This window comes from Ambystoma mexicanum, chromosome 6p (genome assembly GCF_040938575.1).
Source record: "Ambystoma mexicanum isolate Mex_15411 chromosome 6p, UKY_AmexF1_1, whole genome shotgun sequence".
NCBI classification, from domain to species: Eukaryota; Metazoa; Chordata; class Amphibia; order Caudata; family Ambystomatidae; genus Ambystoma; species Ambystoma mexicanum.
Window position 1 is genome coordinate 189,310,073 of NC_090935.1, and position 21,140 is coordinate 189,331,212.

Sequence of the window (21,140 nt, forward strand, 5' to 3'; positions counted from 1 at the left end):
CATGCTGATCCAAATCTCAAGACAGCGCAATGCTGTTTAGTCATTCTGGCAATCTTTCACGATTTTCATTGAAAATAGTTCACCTAAAATTCTACAATTTTTTATATGTATACATATTATCCCTGGTAATGTTCTCATTAAAAGTTGTATCATGTATGTTTTCCCCAGAATTCACATTTTCCTGGCGTTTGCGTTCCCAACATGCTAGAAAAACCTACAACGTCTTATTCTAATGGCGTAAACATGACATTTAAATGGTCATAATTTCACATCAATATGTCTTTTGATTACTGAAATTAATGACATAAGCTGAATAGTCTCTGAAATTAATTGGTCTGGCTTGTTTTCCAAATATGGTCATTCCTTTCCAGGCCACAGCCAAATGTCAGGCTCTTGTCAGTTTAGCCCAGTGTTGTCATGGATTGATTCGCCTTTGAAGTCCTTCAGTTTGAGTTGAGGGGCGTTGTCACCAGGAATTCACACCTATCTGCCCTGGCAGTCCATTGTCTCATGCTGGAGCAATGCCGCTTTGCTACTCTGACGAGGTTGCTAGATTCTCCCTCTTGGACCATTCATAGTTTCCAGCGGCTGGTCCACTTGGGGGGAGATGATTCTGTTCTCAGGAAAGGCAAGGCCCTTTGAAGCCAGGGCCTGCCAAACCTGTTCTGGTGGCCTCACAGTAATTCTATGTATTTCTTTATTTGTCTTTCTCCTAACCAAAAAGAAAGTATTTTGGGAATAAATATCCTATCTATATTTTAAACCAAACCCCCATCACATTTCTATGCAAGAACAAAGCCTTAGTTTAACATTTCATTTTAAAAAGGCATTTTCTTGTTTGGCAAAAGCATCATTTTACACGTGGTTTAATGTTCCTTGGATGTCACTTTCCAAATGCGTTTTTTCCTCGCCTTTGTATTCTGAGCAGTTCCACGGCCCTAGTCAATTTCTACTACCCAGGAATCTGTTCAATGCAAGGGTCCTTTAAAACTGACATAAGCAAAGAGATAGAGGGCTTCTTGTGAAGAATTTGCCTGTGTTCTTTTTTTTTGTTGCAAAAAGTAAAGCATTTGCCGTACGGCTTGGAGTGAAGTTTTCTGCTCGTTCACATATTTTGCTTGACACAACATGCCATTCAGTGAGGAATTCCCCCATTTGCTGATTTACACCTTGAATATGGGTGTACATTAATGTGTCTTACTGGAACCAAACTGGATCATGTTGAAAAGATGAAAAGGGCATCAGTGCGCAGTCATTTTAAATGCAGAACTTTTTTTTTTCAGTGGGAAGTTTTGAGCTGGTAGCGTAGCAGTTCTGCCTTTGAATTATTTTCTTTGGTGCACATGAAGAAAACACTGGCAGCCATTCTCTGGGTGTTCCATGTTCCATTTCAACCCTATGTGCTTGGCAAAGATAGTGCAGCCATTATTTTGTAACTGTATAGCGCAGTTTAAATGCAATGTAATAGCGCTCAGCAGAGCCAGCGCATCCATTCTTCTTGTAACTGCTGAAAATGAAGTTTGGTGATGTAGGGGAGTTCTGCTGGGCTGATAAATGTACCCCCACACACTTGTGTATAGGCACATTGTAAATAACTATCAATCCATCAATCATTCAACAGTACATTATGATTGTTTTGGCAGGCTTGATAGAGTCAAGTCAGACATCTTGGTGCTTTTAGGGGTTGAACTGGATTCAAGATGATGTGAGCCATGTCGATACAGCTGAGAGAAGGTGTTGAGTTAGAATCAAGACAGGGTCTGTGAATTTCAAGCCTGTGTACAAGATGATGCAGCTTGATGGGTCCAATAAGCTTCAGTTGGCAGTCAAGTCAGATCCAGATAATGGTTTTCCTGAGTCGAGTTGGGATCTGACACAAAATCTTCCAGAGTTTCAAGAAGGAAGTAGTTCCTGTTGAATTGAAGCAGAACGTGAAGATGTGGAGAGCTGGGTATGTCAACAGTAGTGAGCTGGCATTCAAGCCGAGGCAGATGAGCTCTACAAGTGAGAGATGACTTCTAATCAGTTAAAAGATGCAGTCAGCAGTTTAAGCCCTTAAGTGCTAAGGATGAGATTACTCATCCTAGGTGCATGGGAAAACCCATTAGGATCAATTTTCTTAGCAGTTAAGTGGTTAAAGATGCACAAGATGCTAAAATCAGCACTTCAAGTCCGGTGATGGATCAAAGGCATCGATCACAGTCAAAGTAGTTGTAAGGTTGCCCAAAGCACTGAATCAGGATACCAGGTTGCTTTGGAATTCCCAGGATGTTGTGATGCCCAATCCAGGGGCTCTATTGAATGGTGGGTTCTTTTTATTATGCCCTCCCAGTTAAGGGTGTTTTTCTGGCACCTACAGGAATTCCTTCACTTGCAATGAGTGGTCTGGTTCTAGTGCAGCTGGCCAGGTGGCAGGCCTTGTTCCACCAAAATTCATGACCAATGTTCCCTAGGGATGGTTAGGGTGCACAGCTCTCTGCTGCATTGGATGCCTTCATCTCTTTGTCATGGGACATTGTAATGGACTGCACTCCCAGCATACGTCCAAAAGTGCGTCCTTCAGCATCTGCTCTCCATAGTTGAATCAATAAAGGATTAGGAGACCCCCTCCTTCTAAAAACACATTGCCACAGGGATTCTGCAAGAGTTATAATCCCTGTTGCAGTAACAAACGACCCTTGGCTGCACACATCATACATAGAGTGCCTTGTTCTGCAGGAAAGGGAGTGGGCAGAAAGGACAAATCATCAACAGAAAACATAGCCGGTGGAACCACTTCCCTGGTCCGCCTTCCCTCCTCCTTTGTCATTCTTCCCAATTCCACTTTCTTCAAAGGCCCTTTGGTGTGCAACTCCCTGGTGTAAGGCTGACCTTTGTTATATGAGTGCCCCTTCGAAGCAGAGTTCCCAGCAAAGGAGAGCTCCTGGTGAGAGCTCCAGCGCTCTGAGGGGAAGTATTACCCTTCTTCCCAGGGAACAAAAGGGGAAGGCAGCATCCCGGCTACTGTCTCACTTGGATCAGTGGAGTTAGCCTGGTTTGCCATGGTTGTACATCACCTTGACATCAATGACCTGGGCTCACAGGGTTGGCACTTGCATGATATCAAATTCCAGTGGTTGTAATATTTGGATGTTCCTACCAGTTAGTATGCCAAAACCAGATATGGTGTATTCTTAGAGATGACCCTGTCACCCCACTGGTAAGGCAACAATGATTACTTTTTACTTCTGAGATGCAGAATTAAAATGATATCTCTGTCTTCAGGGACCTGGTGTACCGCAGCTGTTAGGAATGTACGTGTGACATTTCAGCCTTGCCTGTGCCACTGGAGAGCAAGGGATGCAGATGTTAGAAGACTGGTGCAGCAAAGGAATATGAATGTGCTGTTATTTTGCCATGGAGCTTTATTATTCGAAAGGGGGACTGATTAACAGACCTCACTTTCAAAGGCATAATTCCCTGCACCATTTATTTTAATTAATAAAAATCAAAACAGCCACACATCGCCAGATAGCATCCTGTCACAACATTGATTGTGGCATATGAATGTTTTGACTACATGTCTGTAGAATACAGATGTGCAATAACTCATCCTTTAGTAATGCATGAAGATTCCCTGGATGGGAATCATTGAATGTGCACAGACTGTGACCTATCAGGCTATGTCGGTTCAGACATGGTAATCCCACAATGTGTATTAGTTAGGAGGAGAGAAAGGAGTCACAATGGTGCACATGCAAATACAAATAGAGAAAATATGACCATTTAAATCAGGCATGTAATGAATCCATATTTTCCCCCCATGGTCATCAGCTCCGGCTCAGAATGCTCTGGTAATGTGAGGTATGTTTCCTTTTGCTTAGTGTCTAGGAATGTTCCCTGATCTTCCATGCATGGAGTCAATAGAGCACGTATGGGCAGAGCAGTTATGCCTGTGAAGTTGTTATTCATCAGTCAAGCTTCCATATGCCAAATACTTCTCCACGCATAGAGTAATAACTTTATGGATATGTTGGAACTTCAAATGTGAAGATCAATTATTTTTTTATCTTATTATTACCCAGACCATTCATTGCTCCTATTCCACACTCGTATCAAGTGACAGAATGTACTCCTCGCCAATTACCACTCAAACCTCTCATTCAGTTCTAAGCAAAACCAAAAGAGACTTTTCTTTTGGCATACACTGGTTCTAATGTTTAAGTGAATGTATTTACCAGCCCTCTGTAGCACAGAGGGTTGCTCCCACTGGACCCACTTAGTATCAGAAATCATCGCTGAACTGAAAGCTTGTATAATCCATTTTAAGGTAGATTTTCTTTTAGCAAAAAAGTCTAATTATAACTTTTTTTTTCTAAATTCGCTTTAATGAGGAACGGCTTCACTGCAATGAATGTGTTTTCAAGTTATTGAAAATGGCATCTGTATCATTATGCCAGTGCAACACAAGGATCATAACTAATATACCCACACTGCCACTGCACTCATATAGGTGAAATAAAATGAAGAGTCATATAATATTACTATTTAACGAATCATGTAGGCTGGGATTGTCAAACCTATTCAAAGCAAGAGTGAGAGGAGAACATTTCAAATCATACAATTACTAAACTCATTTAGAGATTTCTTTAAACATATTTTATTTTTTAGGGGGTGTTATCGGAATATCTCACGGTTTACCATAGCATACACACACCCTCTTTGAGGTTCTTATTGGGTCTCTTCAGAAAGAGCTTTAGCTCTCTTGCAGAGATCTTGGAGCACTATATAGGGAATCTTAGCAAGTGCAACTGTCTAGGTTCTGGAGCAAGCTGTCAAATGTTGCTTCAAAGAGCTTTTGTTTCCAGGTCGCTTCATGCATTGATTGTTTTTATTTTTTATTTGGTATTCACGTTTATGCTTTTAGTACAGTGTGGATAAAGCAATATAATATGTTATCTGCTAGTCCCTAGCAATCATTTGCACTGTGAAGTAGGGAATCCCTTTCTTTTTGACCAGTGCAGCATCTTGGAATGGTGGGACAGTATTTAGTCATTAAACACTCGTAACTCATATTCTCTCCTCTTAGAGTGTTCCCAGCTGTTGCGCATTATGTTTCCAAACCATCAGACAAAACGTGCAAACACCTCCTCTGTTGCACTATTTATCATTGCTAGTATCACGCAAACCTTCCTGAAAAATATACAATATTGTTGAGGGTCCTCAATTATCCTATCACTTGTTTGACCCTGTGCTCCAAAGGCGCGTAAGGGAAATGCATGTATCCCTCATCCAAATTAAGTTCTGGAACTCTACTCTTTCGCATAACTGATACTGGCTCCAGAATGCATAGCTACACTGTGACTGCCATGGCTTCACCTTATATACGGTTATAGGAGTACATTTTGCATGGCTTTACCTAATTACAACAAATACAAAAACACGGCATCAGGATGTAACTGCAAATGCTTCAGCTGAGAGAAATCTTTTCAAACAATCACGTGTTATCTAGGAGGCTCTTTCAATATGCTCAGGAAACACTGTTTCAGAGTTTCCTTCCGTTCGAATAAGCTCTGCTGTCTCTTCAGGGGCCTCTCTGGCAATCAGACTGAAACAAATAACTTCGTTTTGCTCAATGAAAATGAAATGGTGGTCAGAATCCAGCAATTGTTCACATTTCACATATCCGCCATCTTGTCTGATCAAAGTGTCCCCTTGCCAGCGTTACTGTATCAGCACTCCTTACTTAACCCTTATTCATTGAGACACAAATTATTGTCTTAATGCTTTCTTTTGGCAACCCCGAAATACTACATCTGGAACGCAACTCCAAACCACAAGGTATTATTATTTTATTTTTTATTTTTATTTGAGGTGGATAATAAAATCATCCTTTCAAATATGTAAAACTTAATGTGATAATACAATTCATGACCAAAATATTTACAATTTTTCAATGCATGGATTAGCCAAAGCATTTGTTTAAGAACAATCATACAACTCCAATTAATAAAAGCATCACGTTACTCAGAATCAGGATCAATGGATTTGGGAAAAATGAAATCAAGAAAACAAATGATTGCCACACGCATGGGCAAGTTCGGGAAGTTGTTAATGCTTGACCAAATGTCATTCATAGACATAAAGATGTATTTGGACAAGTCACATTTTTTGAAATGTTTCGATCTTTGATGTTCCAGCCCCGGGCAATATAAGATGCAATGTTCCAAGGTTTCCCTTTGAGATTTATTTAAACAAAAACGACAAGTTTAAATGTTAAGAAATGAGCTTTCGTCTGGCCAATACTTGTGTTGTCGGCCAGAGATTTAGTCGAAACCTTAGAAATTGATGACCTATATACAGACTCGGGCATTTTATCAGGTAAGATTCAGTTACATTCAAGGCCTTGATGCCAAAGACATGGGCATCAAAATCCCTATACTTTTGACATAAAATGCGATTTTGGATCCATTCATAAACAAACCACTTTTGCTTTGCTCGAACTGGGTTTGTCAATCAGAGATCAAGTGTAATGCTTGCGTCCGCCATTAAATTTAACACAATGTTGCACCAAGTTTCAGTGAATGCATGATCCTGTGTTAACAGATGCTGCGCCAATATAGTCAGCAAGCCTCCGGAGGACAGACCAAGTATAGATTTTCTAAATAAAGCACACAACCTCCATTTAATCTGTGATTCTAATGATATAAATCCTAGTTCATGTCGAATCAACGGGAGCGGAGTGCTCATGGGCAATTGCAATAATTGTTTCCAAAAACTTGCTTCTATGGTTTGCCACCATTGGGATTTTTTTGGAAGCATCGTATCAAGGCCATAGGTTACCGAGGGAATTACCTCTGTTGGTAGAAAAGTAGGACATGTTTCAACGTGAATTTCCCATATTTTTTTTCCAATATTTTTGCCTGTGAAATGAGCATGCGAAGCTTGGATACTATCTCAAATTCCTGATCGTGGGTGGAAGTGGAGGCCTGTATATGTACCCCCAGGTATTTATAGAGATCCATTTGAATTAGTAATTCATTATGCAAATGCCAAACACACTGTTTTGCAAATGTATTTGTGTTTCCTCGCCACCATTAGTCTTTAATGCACGTGCAATCACCTGTACAATTAAAGCTAATCACTTAGTTGAGCAGCATGGGGTCCTCACACATAACCCTGGTCAGTGTCCCAGAACTGCCATGGTTACATGATGTCACGTTCCATATCATGACATGTTTGATTGATATGCATATTACATGAGAAACAAGAGCGCACTCTGAATTGACAACTATGTGAAGCCTGTCATTCTTCCTTCAATATGGGAAACACATGGACCCCTATCGTTTATCATTCGATTCATGTGCTTATATTTAGGACAACAAACATATGCTCGTACAATGGTTTTAATAAACTAATAATGCAACAACACGCAGGGCCCTATATTCTAAGCACATGCGTCATTTTAAATGTCTCTTGCATTCGAGCCCCCTGCTGTTCTTGTAAAGTGTGTTTAAGGGCTCCTTGCCTTGCTTCCAGCTCAGTGTCACGTAAAGTGTCATGTAAAGATTGCCTATTAGCTGCTGTTTACATGACACTGAGCTGGAGGCAATGCGCCCTATACTTGCTATGCTGTGGGGGCGCCTTTGTGCAGCCGCACCCTCTGAGCGCACCTATTTTCTTTCTTTTTCACAAGTATGTTCATCAACTTTGCAAGGTTAGGGGAGAAAGTAAAAGTTACATATGATGTTAAACACAGGCTAAATAAAACACCAGTGGAATATGCCTCGGCAGTTAATTAAAGGTTTCCTAGGCAAATAAGCAAATGCCGTCTAGGCGCTCAAATCAAGTAGTATCTTGGTATTGCTACATGCGTATGCGAAAGTGTGGAACATGGAACTGGCTGGCTGTATTACTGAAGCATAAGATTAGTCAGGAGGTGTTATTTCAGAGATAAGGTGGTTATTTATGTTCATTGTTTTGTCCTATGTAATAGGAAGGAGGTGTGTTAGGACCTTGCGCAGCCGGTGATTTGGCATCTCAATTCACTACAAGGGAAAACCAATTGGGGAATAAAGAGTAAGGGATCTGGAGGTCAGCAACACAACATGCCGAGCGGCTGCTGCAACCCTAGCGTTCCAGTGCGTGATCAAGTAGGGATGATAGTAATTCCAATGCTGGGGTGACAGTCAGCCTTGATACAGTGGCGTTCATTGACCAATTGCTGAGATGCTGAGTATTTCTTCTTGTTTAGGCCTGGTTGGGGTCTGCCATTTGTGGACATTATTGGCAGCTTAATAGGTGTTAGGTCGCCATGCAACAGTAACTAGGTCTTGAAAAATAATGACTTTAAATCCTTCCTTAATTGATGATGGTATGTGGACACAAAGAGTGGGACGGGGTTCATTTTGGGAGATGGGTGGCACACGATTCAGTGTCTCTCTTGGACCAGACACATGTCATTGGTTGACACCTAGGATGAGGAGAAAGAGGAGCTGAGAATATCTGAAGGAAGCTTGTATGAGATTCATGCTTACCCTGTTTTGCTTGGAGGGAGCAGCAGAGATTCAGCAAAGTAGGTGGCCCACAAGAGTACACATTTGGAACAACATGTCAGCACCCAAAGAAGGGGAGGGGGGCATGCTACTTGTGGTCTTTTCAATCCTGCTTCAGCACTTTGCTGTGTACACAGGGGATGACAGAATCACACATGGTCAATTGGAAGTTTTATCCAACTCCAGTCTACATCGGCATACGTAGGAAGACAATACAATGTAAGGTTCTTGCACCACAATTATAAACATCCAACAAGAGCAAATAAGGACCAACTAAGGAGGTTGCACTTTGAGTTCCATCCACCATCTCAATGGCAGAATGAGTCAGGAAGGCAACATACAGAGTACTTGAACAACAGGAGAACATTGAATAACCACAGTATCTATCTCTGCTGCTGCTATTCGCTGATAGGTAAAACTGTATTTATGTATTAATTTATTGGATATTTATAAAGCACCTATGCAGCAAATGAGGAGGATGCCGATGGTAATGACAAGATGGGTGACAATCAAGACAATGATTAGGATCTAGACCAGACGTGGATCAACTTAGCCACCGGACAACAGCACTATTGAGGAGGAAGATGCAAAAGACATCTCGGCTGTAGAGACGGTACTATTATTAGACACATTTCCCCCATGTGAAGTTTTTTTGAGAAACACCTTTCCTGTTGCAGATCACTGCACACATCACATCATTATTTGGCATCCAGACTACTAAAATAAAACATGTAACAGTACTTCCATAGAGAATACAAAGCACCCACATCTGGTTACATGCACACTCTGCCAGAAAATATTGGGCTGAAGGAATGTATGGACTAACTTCAGTACCACATCCCTCTGATCTGATTTTCAGCAGCACATTTCACTGATATGGAAAGAAGTAAAAAGATTGTGAGGCATCCCTCTACATGCCATCAGAGAAGCAGCTTACCTCCACCAGAACGTACAAGTATGCCTAGAAAGACAGCAGCTCTCTCAGTGCTTGGCAATGAGACACAAAGCTCCATCCCCTGTACCTTAGCAGCGCATAGCTGTTATCACCCATTATATCAAAGCAGCCTTATAGACGTGGTTGAACCTGTCCAAAAATAGATCACACACATTTTCTGCTGAATGCTTATCTGGCTAAAATGTTAGTAATAGATCTCTTGCCCTACTGTTTTGTTGAAAATGCTGGATTCCATCAAAGTTAAGGTGAACTTTGAGGTTTTCAGGCATAGCTTTTCCTCTCACAAATTGGTAGTGGAATTGAAGGTTATGTCTACAGTAGAACATGCACTAACGCAGTCTGACGGGGGAAGAAAGCCCACGTTATCATGGAATTGTGGACCAAAAGACAGAGAATTGACTACATGGCTGTCAAAGCAACTGTGCGGCCTTTAGATCCTCTAAAAGACTAGATGGAGTAAATGAAGGGGGCAGCAGGTGTATGCTGGTCGGCATCAGGTAGTGTTGTGCATTCAAAGATTTCATAACAGAAGCCACAGGGAATTTGACATCTGGGAGAAGGTGTTGGAGGATATGCATTGTAACTAAGTCATCATACTTTGCATTTGGGCCTCATTACATCAGACAATGGATCAAATACCATTGATGCCTTGTGAATTGGCAGAACAATACATATCCCTTACTTTGAACATGTCCTTCACCCCGTGGTCACATGAATTAGCAACTATTGTGTTCCCGATATGTTAACTGGTGTCATGTGATTATATGATAATGGCATAGACATGTGCTCTCCTATACTGATGGGTACATTGTACATAAAAGGAACTTTAGTTGTCACCCCATAATAGATAGGATAGATCACATCAAGTTTCTCTGTGGGATGTCCTATTGTGGGTACATATTCAGTCCACTGCTGGTGAATGGATCCCCGCCTAGTAACATTACACCCACTATTCTAGGTGTAGGTACATGCAGTATTATGTTCGCTTTCCACCATGCCACTGCGTTCTTTTGTACTGGTGCTTGTGCTGGCATTGATGCTGACTCTGGGCCTCATTACAAGTCTGGTGGTAGCCGTGCTGGTAAATCTGACAGGCTGCCGGAGGACTTGTGAATTTTTCTGGTGACTGGCTTCACGGAATCACAGGGTTTTACGACCCTGGTGTTCCTGGAAGTCAGGCGCTGGAAATCATTAATCCCCATTCCCATTTGAGTCCCATAACACTCATTGGGAATGGGGATGATGGTAGCACTGGCACTGTTAATAACGGTTCTGGTGCTTCTGTGAAAGTCTGCGGGCGGGTACTATCCCGCCCGCTAGATCAGACCTGTGGGGTGGGATGGCAGCCTCCCGCAGACTCGGAGTGTGCCGAACCGGTAACAACAGTGCTGGTAGGCTTACCGGCACCATTGTTAGTGGACCGGCAAACTGGTAATGAGGCCCTCTGTCTGCATCTGAGCTTGCTGTGTTTGCCTTGGTGTTTGCTGAGTTTGGGGTGACATCCCATGTTGCATCTGCTGTGTTTGTGGTGCTTGTGTCTGACACTACATGTGATCTTGCGCATAATCTGTTGGTGGATCTGCATTATATGGTGAGGGTATGCTGGCTCCCCTCTTGTGTCTACTTGCTGCCAATGTGGTTGCATTCCTCCCCTACTTCTGAACATGTGTGTGATGTGCACCATTTTCCGACATGTCCAACACTGGTGTGGTGGCCCTCGAAATCGTGGTGGCCCCCTTGAAAACCTCCTCTTTTCTGAGCTTGAAATCCAAAACTTCTACCTCTGGGTGCAAACCCTAATCGCTGAGATGACAATTATATTCTCCCTCCATGCAAAGTTTCCATTTGGCCCTGGCTGTGCTTGCTGTGCCTCCTGCATGGCATTGTTTTCCCCTGCGTTCATTAACAAATCTCCTTCCATTGTCAGCTTTGATTGCTTTGTTTGTACTAGCTTTGCTTCCTCTATCTTTCTTCCTTAACTTTCTTTCTGTCCTTCTCTTGTTTCAGTCTACAGTGATGGACAATAACGAATTGTATCTCAGGCCATGGTTTTGCTTCGATCCCCACAATCTTTTTTAATTGCCTTTGTACATCTTCAGGAAGTCCCTGACTGAAAATGTGATAAAAAATTGTAATATGTTGCCCCATGGTTCTCTCGTCTCTAGCCTCTACTTTTCTTGAAGGCCCTGTATAAAAGCAGCGAGGCCTTCAGCAGGACCCATTTACTGTGTCATAACCCCCCATATCTGATGTGTGTGAGTATTGTATTCTGAGTGACCTCCAAACTTCTGCTCTACTATTATTCAAAGGTGACCCATTGTGGCTAGGGTTTTGAGCTATCAACCCGGGATATCTTGCCCGATTCAAAATGTCTTCTGATTGTTCACCCAATATGCTGGCAAATAGGCTTTGTAAGTCTCCTACTGTTAGCGTCATCCTGGCTGTCATTCTTTCCAAGTCAAAAATCCACTTTCCCTCCCCTACTGTAAGCGATAGTAATTAATAAATCAAGTTGATTTATCAGTCTGCGGCCATGGTATACATTTTGCTCGTCCTCCCCCTTTCTCTAATAAGGGGAACGCTTTATCACTGAGCCCCATTCAATCACAGCAGCACACTTTGTCCTCATTACCGTGTCCATCATTCTAACTCTCTTCTGTCCGGGTGCATTTCTCATCCTGTTTACATATGGCGTTTGCTCTTCTAAACTGAGCACATCATTAGGCATCTCGATCGTTGAAAAGGCTCTGGCCTTATCATTGGTTCCTCTATCTCTATCCATGCTACCACTCTGCCTATCTGTGTACACGTGGACAGAGATTGTGCTGCCTCCTCTTTGCTCTCCCTAGCTTCTTCATCTTCAAACATGTTATGGTCGCTGTCTTCATCCTCTTTGTCCAATCCATCCTGAAAATCTAGTTGTCCCAGGGGAAGTCTCCTATATATCCCACTCATCACTTCATCCATTATATTTCTGCCTTCCTCTGCCTTGCTTGTTTTCCAGCTTCCTATTGTTCCAATTTAATGCTTTCTCTTTCTATCTAGGCTACAGTTTCTCCATCTCATAACCCCTTCGTCCTCATTATCCGTCTATGCATGTCTGCTCATAATGTCATCAACTTCCTTGTGGCATTTCTCTAAGATTCTCTAACTTTCTTTCTGTTCATGTTTCCTGTCTCTTTCTTTGTCAGGGAGTGTATGCCCCCTAATAAGATTATCAAATTATTTTGTCACCTTTCCCTACTTCTTTCAGCGTCTTGTTGTATATCCATTTCTCTTCTTCCTCTTTTTTCCTTTCTCTGTTCCTCTCTTTCCTTCTTTGTTTATCATTTTTCCTTTCTTCTTCTCACCTTTTCTCTCTTTCTCTTTCTACCTCACCTCTCTCCTTCTCCCTTTTGTCTTCATCCCTTTTTTCTCTATCTTTCTGTGTTCTCTCTTTCGCTCACGCTTTCTCTCCTCCTCCATTGTTTTCTCTTGTTCTTACTCCTGCCTTTCTGTACCTTTCCTTGCCCTTTCTTTAGATTCCTCACTGCTCTTTCCATCCAACTTAAGTATTTTTTCCCTCCTAGCCACTCATTTGATTCCATTACTGCCTCAGCCCTGTTGTCTTATTTATTTTTATTTTATTTGTTTATTGATACAGCGCCGCAGCCCGTAGGCATCAGGGCACTAACATAGAGATGTAGGACAACAAAAACAAGCAGGTCTTGCCTGTCTTTCGCTCTCTGGCCCCTTTCCTCCACTTCCATTAGCCTGGCTTGCAAGTCACAGCGCTCTTCATATTCTAGTCCCCATAGGGCTCAATGGGAATGGGGAAGGCGCTAATAACGGTACCACAAATTGCAGTACCGTTATTAGCTCTGAAGTCCCTTAACGGGTCCCGTCCATAACGCCTGGTCAGACCAGGCGTTAAAGGAGGGACCCGCTAAGGGACCTCGTAGTAGGGCAGTAAGGGATTACCGGCACCGGTCCCCTTCCCGCTGCCCGGTATCCCTTACCGCCCTACTCAGAATGAGGCCCAAAGAGTTTTAAACTTAAATCTGGCCGTAACCGGCAACTAGTGAAGTTGTTACAGTAATCCTAAAAAGGGGGTCAGCCTGTGGGCATTTTGGGCCAGCCTGGCTGCCACAATCTAAAGTATTTGCAGCCTTTGCAGCAGGCGCTTGGGTTGTCCTAAGTAGATTCCATTACAGTAGTCAAGCGAGCCCATTATTGCTGAGGAGACAATATGTGTACGATAAATAGAAGGCAAAAATGGTAGGATCTTTTTCAGGACTCTCATTTTGTGAATCTGGGATATAGTGTGGGCTATGACCCAGGTCAATAGATGAGTTGAGTACATTAAACAGAAATGGAATCTTTAATCTTGGTCACATGGCAAGGATTGCATGGGCAACTAGTGGTGTGCTTGGGCAGAACAAGAGAACACCACTTGTTACATTCAGGAGGGACTGGAGAGAAGTCGAAGTCAATTGGGGAACAATACTGTACTCATTTCTAGTGACAGAGAGTCAGAAATTGCAGAATTTTCGATTGAATGCCGTATTTGGTTGAATTTTTCTCTATCAAAAGCAGAATTTACTGAAGCCAATCAACAGAAAACATCAAATAAATGTGAAAGATGTCTTAATGATTTCAGATTTCTCAGTACACTTGTCCCAGGAGCAGTATCTCTGTGTTACTCCTTCTTTCTCTGTGCTGTGGTTTCTGTGTAGGCCAGAATCCAGTCTGGATGGCACTTAGGGGGTCATTAGATTTACGGTGAGCAGTGATTTTGCTGGTCACCACCACCAAGCATCAAGCATCTCCAGTGCCTAGCAATGTGTGCAAGACACGATACAGTGGGCCTCATTACGAGTTTGGCGGTCCCGCGAAAGGGAATTACCGGGCCCTCCAAGTTCGGAATGGCCCGATAAGTCCCCTTTTGCGGGACCCGGACCTGAGTTTGGGGGTAGCTATGCCGCTAAAAATGGCATGGCTACCTCCAAACTCGTAATGAGGCCCACACTGTATGCCATCATGTTTAGCTCTGCTTTTCCCTTCAATGGAGTTCCACTACACTGGTTCGGTTTCAAGAATGAGGGTGCCAGGTACATATTCTTATGGATTTGGACCAAGGAAAGGCTCAAACAGATAGCAGAGACACCCTCTGTCAGCCCTCATACAGAATCAGCTTAATAGAATGGCCTGGGAAAGGAAGGGGTTGTTTTTATAAAACACTCTTTAAAGGTCTTGGGTGACATGATAACGCCAGATCGTGTTATGGTTTCAGTTTGCTTATGTGAGCTCGGCGGAATGCCAATGGAAATAATAGTCTGATGGACCTGCTCAACGATTTCCAACTAAATTGCACTAATTAGATTAAACATGAATGTATGATATGTCAAAACTGTGCTTAAAGTGGCACTGTCAACCAGAACCGAAATGCAGCGTGCCCCATACCAATTAGGAAACATGCACTTTTACTTAGGTCCTGATTCTGGGAAAGAACCTCTTGAAAAATGTGCTTCTGGTCGGGCTCAGTGATGTGTCCATTTTCTTAGTGAAATAATGTTCCTATGTAATGTTGCTTTCTTTATTTCGGTTCTTCTGCATTACAGCAGTGCATTGTCCCTTTAAAGCGTCTTCCTCTTTTTCATGCAGCAATCCCCTTAGGTGGCGGTCGTGCCAAAATGCCATGTTTAAGAGCACAGCTCTCCATCTGCCAAGGTATATCACTGGAAAAAGCCTGCATGTCATTGAAAGTCCCTAGCTGCCCTTACACATATGAAATGGAACTTTTTAGCGGTGCCATCTGGCAATTCGGGCTTCAATGCTAACTCTGTGCACCTCTGACAAATAAAAATCAATTTGCCATTTTATTTGCTCTTATAATGCTTTAATGAACTTCTTCTTAATTGCCATTAGAACCAATACAGCTGCAATATATGGTTTCTTCACACTTATAAACACGAGGATACATGATTAAACTGAAAAAGAGCTGTTTTTACCAGTGAAGTATAATCCTTAAAATGTGTGTTTGTCCTTGAAATAGAGTATTACCCACAGCAAACGATCCTATGATCAGCTGACCCGAGAAAAGAAATCACATATCAGTGCTAATCGATATACATTTTGTGTGACAATCTGCTTAAATGAATTTCACATTTCCATGTTGTAATTGTGCAATGAGGACATTTTGATAATAGCATTGGGAGAAGCAATGGCGGGACGGTTTGTGCAAAACTCAAACACAGAGAATTTCAAGGGATGTGAATGGGATTCACTTTACAGTCTTTTCCTGATATTCGATATATGAGTTTCAACTGGGTTTGAAATTGTGTTTATGTGAAGAAAAGTAGAAGGTTGGGGCACTCACTGGTTGATTCTCCTCAGCATAGTGTCTGTTAGAGTATACTTACATGTAAACAGGATACCTGCATGGAACAGGCCACTGTTAGATATAAAAGAAGCTAAACCGACCAACGTGTTCAAGAAAAAAATGAAAACACTCCTTTTCTGCTAAACTGGCTCAACTAAGCGTGTCACTTGGATGAAAACAGTCCACCTGCAATGGTTTCTGTGTATGTTTGTCCTGTTAAACGTGCACCCTTAAGCCTACGGGTAACTGGATACACGGTCTAAATACCAAAGTAAAGTAAAGTAAAACATCGATAATAGGACCTAGATAGAGTTTGAGTAATAGGTTTGAATTTTTGGGGCATTTGGAGGTGCATGATTGGTGGGTTAGTAGGGGTGGGAATCAAGGGGTACACATTGTTAGCCAGAGAACGCCAAATCACGGAGACCCCTGCATGCATTTTTCAAGCTGAGAAGGCCAAGGCATTATGAAGAGTATACGCATTCAGTCAGCACAGGAGAATACCAATGCACTAAGATCCCACATGCATTTACTAGGCATAGAAGGTCAAATTGCTGACTGAATTCAAATATAATTAAATATACTGTGCAGGCCTTCACGAATTCCAAAGCACTGAGAACTACATATGTGCTTTGTGGGCAGAAGAGAAGAGAAGATCAAAGTGCTGAGAACCCTGTGTTCATTTATTAAGGGTAGGAGAAGTGCAAATCATTGAAAACCACGTGTGCACTCGCTAGTCAGAGGAGGAAAACAAACAAAAGAAGGATTAAACATTGAGAACCCCAAATGCATTTACTAGGCATAGGATATCGCAAAATTACGAGAACCATCATGAATTGTGTAGACGTAAGAGAAAGCCAAAGCACTGGGAACACATGCATTTACGAGGAGTGAGAGAAAGGCAAAACAGTGCTACCTCCATGTGCATTTTGTAGGTTTAGGAGAAGGCCGAAGCACCAAGAACCCCACGTGCATTGTGTACTTATAAGAGAAGATCAAAGCATTCAGAAACCGTAATGTATTATTCAGGCAGCGGGGAAGACCGAAGCACTGAGAACCCCACGTGCATTACGTGAGCAGAGGAGAAGCCAAAAGTACTAAAAACTCCACATGCAGTTTGTAGGTGGCGAAGTCAAAGCACATCAAACTAAAAGAGCAACTTGTAGACAGAGGAAAAGGTCAATGCACTGAGAACCCCATGTGAATTAATGGGAAAGAAGTGAACATGTTTAAATACATTTCAGGGCCCAAACATGAAAGACGATGGGTGTTTTGGACCTGAGGGAAGCCAGGTACCTATTTGGCCACTTTTTCCTTTGGCGCCTCATCTGATGTCCAAATACCACGATAAATGGAATTGGGAAAAAGCAGCTTCCATACTGCTCAACTGCAGGCAATGAGCGCATGGGCACTGCCATATCATGCGAACACACTAGAAATGTTACGGATTCACTGATTTTCACAGGCCCTGTTGGAACCCTATCTTTGGTGGGAGGAAACAACAATCCCATCATGTGGAAGCCCAGATCCCTCAGGTTCGGAAGATTTGTGTGCAAGCCAACTAATTCAAAAACAAAGAGGTGATGGCTGGAAGGTTTATAATGAATGTTAACCTCTGACATTGCTCTAAGCAACCCTCCAGACAATCACTGTTTGCCTGCCAAGCCATTACAGAAGGGAAAGACCATATACAAATTTGGCTTGGTCCACCCCAAAGTGGGAAGTCCAGCCCAAACTGCTAAATCACTTCCCTTCTGCATGAGACAACAATCATCTCCAAACATGTTTTGGCCTTGTTGGGCCTCATCAATGAGGAGTAGCTTGGGTCACTAGGCTCAGCAGGCAAGGGACCCACATATGGGCATACCCATCCCGCCGGGTGACAAAGCAAAAACAAAGAGGTGCTAACTGGAAGCTTTAGAATGAATCTTTACCTCTGGCATTGCTCTGGGCAACCCTCCAGACCATCATTCTTCACCTGCCTAGCCATTACAGAAGCGGAAAGACCATAAGAAAATCAGGCTCAGTTCCACCCCAAAAGGGGCATGCAAGCCCAAATTCCTAGGTCACATCCCTTCTGCATGAAACCACAAGCATCCCAAAACATGTTTCGGCCTTCTTGGGCCTCATCAGTGAGGAGGAGCTTTGGTCTCTAGGCCCAGAAGGCACGGGACCCACATCTGGGTATACCGTCCCAATCGGGGTGACAAAGAAAAAGCAAAGAGGTGATGGCTGGAAGGTTTAGAATGAATCTTAACATCTGCCATTGCTCTGGGCAACCCTGCAGACCATCGTTCTTCGCCTGCCAAGCCATTACAGAAGGGGAAAGACCATATGCAAATCAGGTTTGGTTTACCTAACAGGGGCAGTCCAGCTTGAACTGCTAGGTCACATCCCTTCTACACGAAACCACAAGCATGCCCAAAACATGTTTCAGCCTTTTTGGGTCTCAAGAATGAGGATTAGATTGGATCTCTAGGCCCAGCAGATACAGGACCCAAATCTGGGCATACCCATCTCACTCGGGGTGACAAAGCAAAAACAATGTGGTGCTGGCAGGAAGGGTTAGAATTAATCTTAACCTAAGACATTTCTCTGGGAAACCCTCCAGACCATCATTCTTCGCATGCCAAGCCATTTCAGATGGGGAAAGACCATATGCAAATCAGGCTTGGTCGGACCCACCCCAAAAGGGGAAGTCCAGCCCGAATTCCTAAGGCACATCCCTTCTGCACGAGACCACAATCATCCCCAAACATGTTTTGGCCTTGTTGGGCCTCATCAGTGAGTAGTAGCTTGGGTCTATAGGCCCAGCAGGCACGGGACCCACATCTGGGCATACTCGTCCCCATCGGGGTGACAAACCAAAAGCAAAGAGGTGATGGCTGGAAGGTTTAGAATTAATCTTAACCTCTGCCATTACTCTGGGCAACGCTCCAGACCATTGTGCTTTGCTTGCCAAGTCAATACAGAAGGGGAAAGACCATATGCAAATCAGGCTTGGTCCCAACCCAAAAGTGGCAGTACAGAGTGGACTGCTAGGTCACATACCTTCTGCATGAGACCACAAGCATCCAAAAACATGTTTCGGCATTGTTGGGTGTCAACAGTGAGGATAAGCTTGGGTCTCTAGGCCCAGCAGGCACAGGACCCATGTCTTGGCATATCCATCCCACTCGGGGTGACAAAGCAAAAACAATGAGGTGCTGGCTGGAAGGGTTAGAATGAATCTTAACCTATGACATTTCTCTGGGCAATCCTCCAGACCATTGTTCTTTGCATGCCAAGCCATTTCATATGGGGAAATACCATATGCAAATCAGGCCTGGTCCCAACCCAAAAGGGGCAGTCCAGACTGGACTGCTAGGTCACATACCTTCTGCATGAGACAACGAGCATCCCCAAACATGTTTCGGCCTTGTTGGACCTCGTTAGTGAGGAGTAGCTTGGGTATGGTGGCCCAGCAGGCACGGGACCCACGTGTGGGCAAACCATCCCACTTGGGGTGACAAAGCATAAACAAAGAAGTGATTGGCTGTACGGTTTAAAATTCATCTTAACCCCTGGCATTGCTCTGGGTAACCCTGAAGAACATCCTGCTTAGCCTGCCAAGCCATTACGGAAGGGGAAGGACCATATGCAAATCATGCTTAGTCCCATCCCAAAGGTCACATCTAAAGCTACATAAATGGAATAGCACAGTGAAAGGTAGTGGACACTTTGACTCTGACATCAAAGTCATTCAACATCAATTTTTCCTTCATCCTCAATGTACTTTCCTACACGAACCAGCAGAGAAACTCTCTGCAGGCTCAGCCCCACCCTGTTTTGCTATTCCAACCAGCAGAGCCACTTTCATAGTCATAGCTGTGTGTAAAGAACAGTGGCGGTTCGGAACACTTTATTTGGCTCTACCAACCAGGAGAGGCACTTATTTTCTGCATTCATCCAGAGCACCATTTTCCGCCTTTTACTGCCCTCTTACTCAGTTATCTAGCACACACCAACTGGCAAAGGGCAGGCAATGCAATATGTACCTGCAAACATCACCCTCTCTTCCTTGTTCTTCCCTGTTCTGCCCAAATAGCACCACACCCTGAATCCTACCACCACCAACAGGAGGCTATGTTTCTATTGTTTTTAAAAGAGCTTTCTGGTAATTGGTGGGGCCCCTGAATCTGGCTGGGCTGTGCCTTACATTGGTGTCAGCATGACAGTTTTGCTGGCCCAGTTTTGGGGGGATGAAGGTTGCTTGCTAGAGTGTGGCTGTTGATGAGTTGAAGTGTCATCTGATACTCTCTTGCAGTCACTTTTACCACTGAAAGAGGGTCATGCACTGGCTGCATCCATGGCATGTACTGTTCACTGATTGAACACATCATTGTTACACAGCCTACAGTGTTATTACGGTAATATAAGTTACACTTTTAAAGAGTTCAACATGGGGCAGCAGTGAGTCATCCAGTGAAAGAATGCAGTGTGAGAGTTCATAATCCATTTCAAGAAGAGGGTGAAAAGCAAATGTCCAAAGATTGATCCTAGAGAGACCCAAACAGGAATATGTATGCTGTTCAGAGGTTTGCAAGTGCAAGGATATTATAGGGAAGTGCCTTTTGCTGTAAGTGGGCAATCCATGTGGGAGCTGATTTGTGAAACCCAAAGTCCTGGAAGGTGAGGAGGAGAGAGGAGTGTATGACACTGTCAGGGGATTTAAAAAGGATGCATATAGAAGATAATTTAGAGTGGTGTGCATTAGAGTGAATTCTGTGGCCAGGCATGAGTACAGTCTCAGTGGAGTGTTTACTATGGAAGTCAGATTGAAGTGGATCTCCAAGATCATTATCCTGAAGATAATTAGCGATCAGGACTGAATACACCAGCCCTAAGAATTTTGTTTAATGGCCCTGAGGTGGAGTTCTATGGAGGGTCGAGGGGTGTGGACAACATTAAGGGAGAATGAGAGTGGAGAGCTTTAAGGGGAGACTTCCGTGACGCTATGGCATAGAGGGGGAGAAGAACAGAAGACCTCTAGAAACAATGGCCAGGCGAGAAGTACTAGAAAAGGGGCTACATCTATGAGTCCTGAAGAGGAAGTGCCACCACAAGGTTGAGAAGGAAGTTCTGGCACCCCAACTGGGTTGAGGGCAGACTCTATAGCGTTTGGCACAAGTTAAGAGATAAGGCAATCTCACTGCGTTCATTGAGTATATAGTAGTTAAGGACCACACAGGTGTTCACCAGAACTGTAGAACCAGTGCAGGGAGATGACTAGTGGATAGGGACTTCCGAC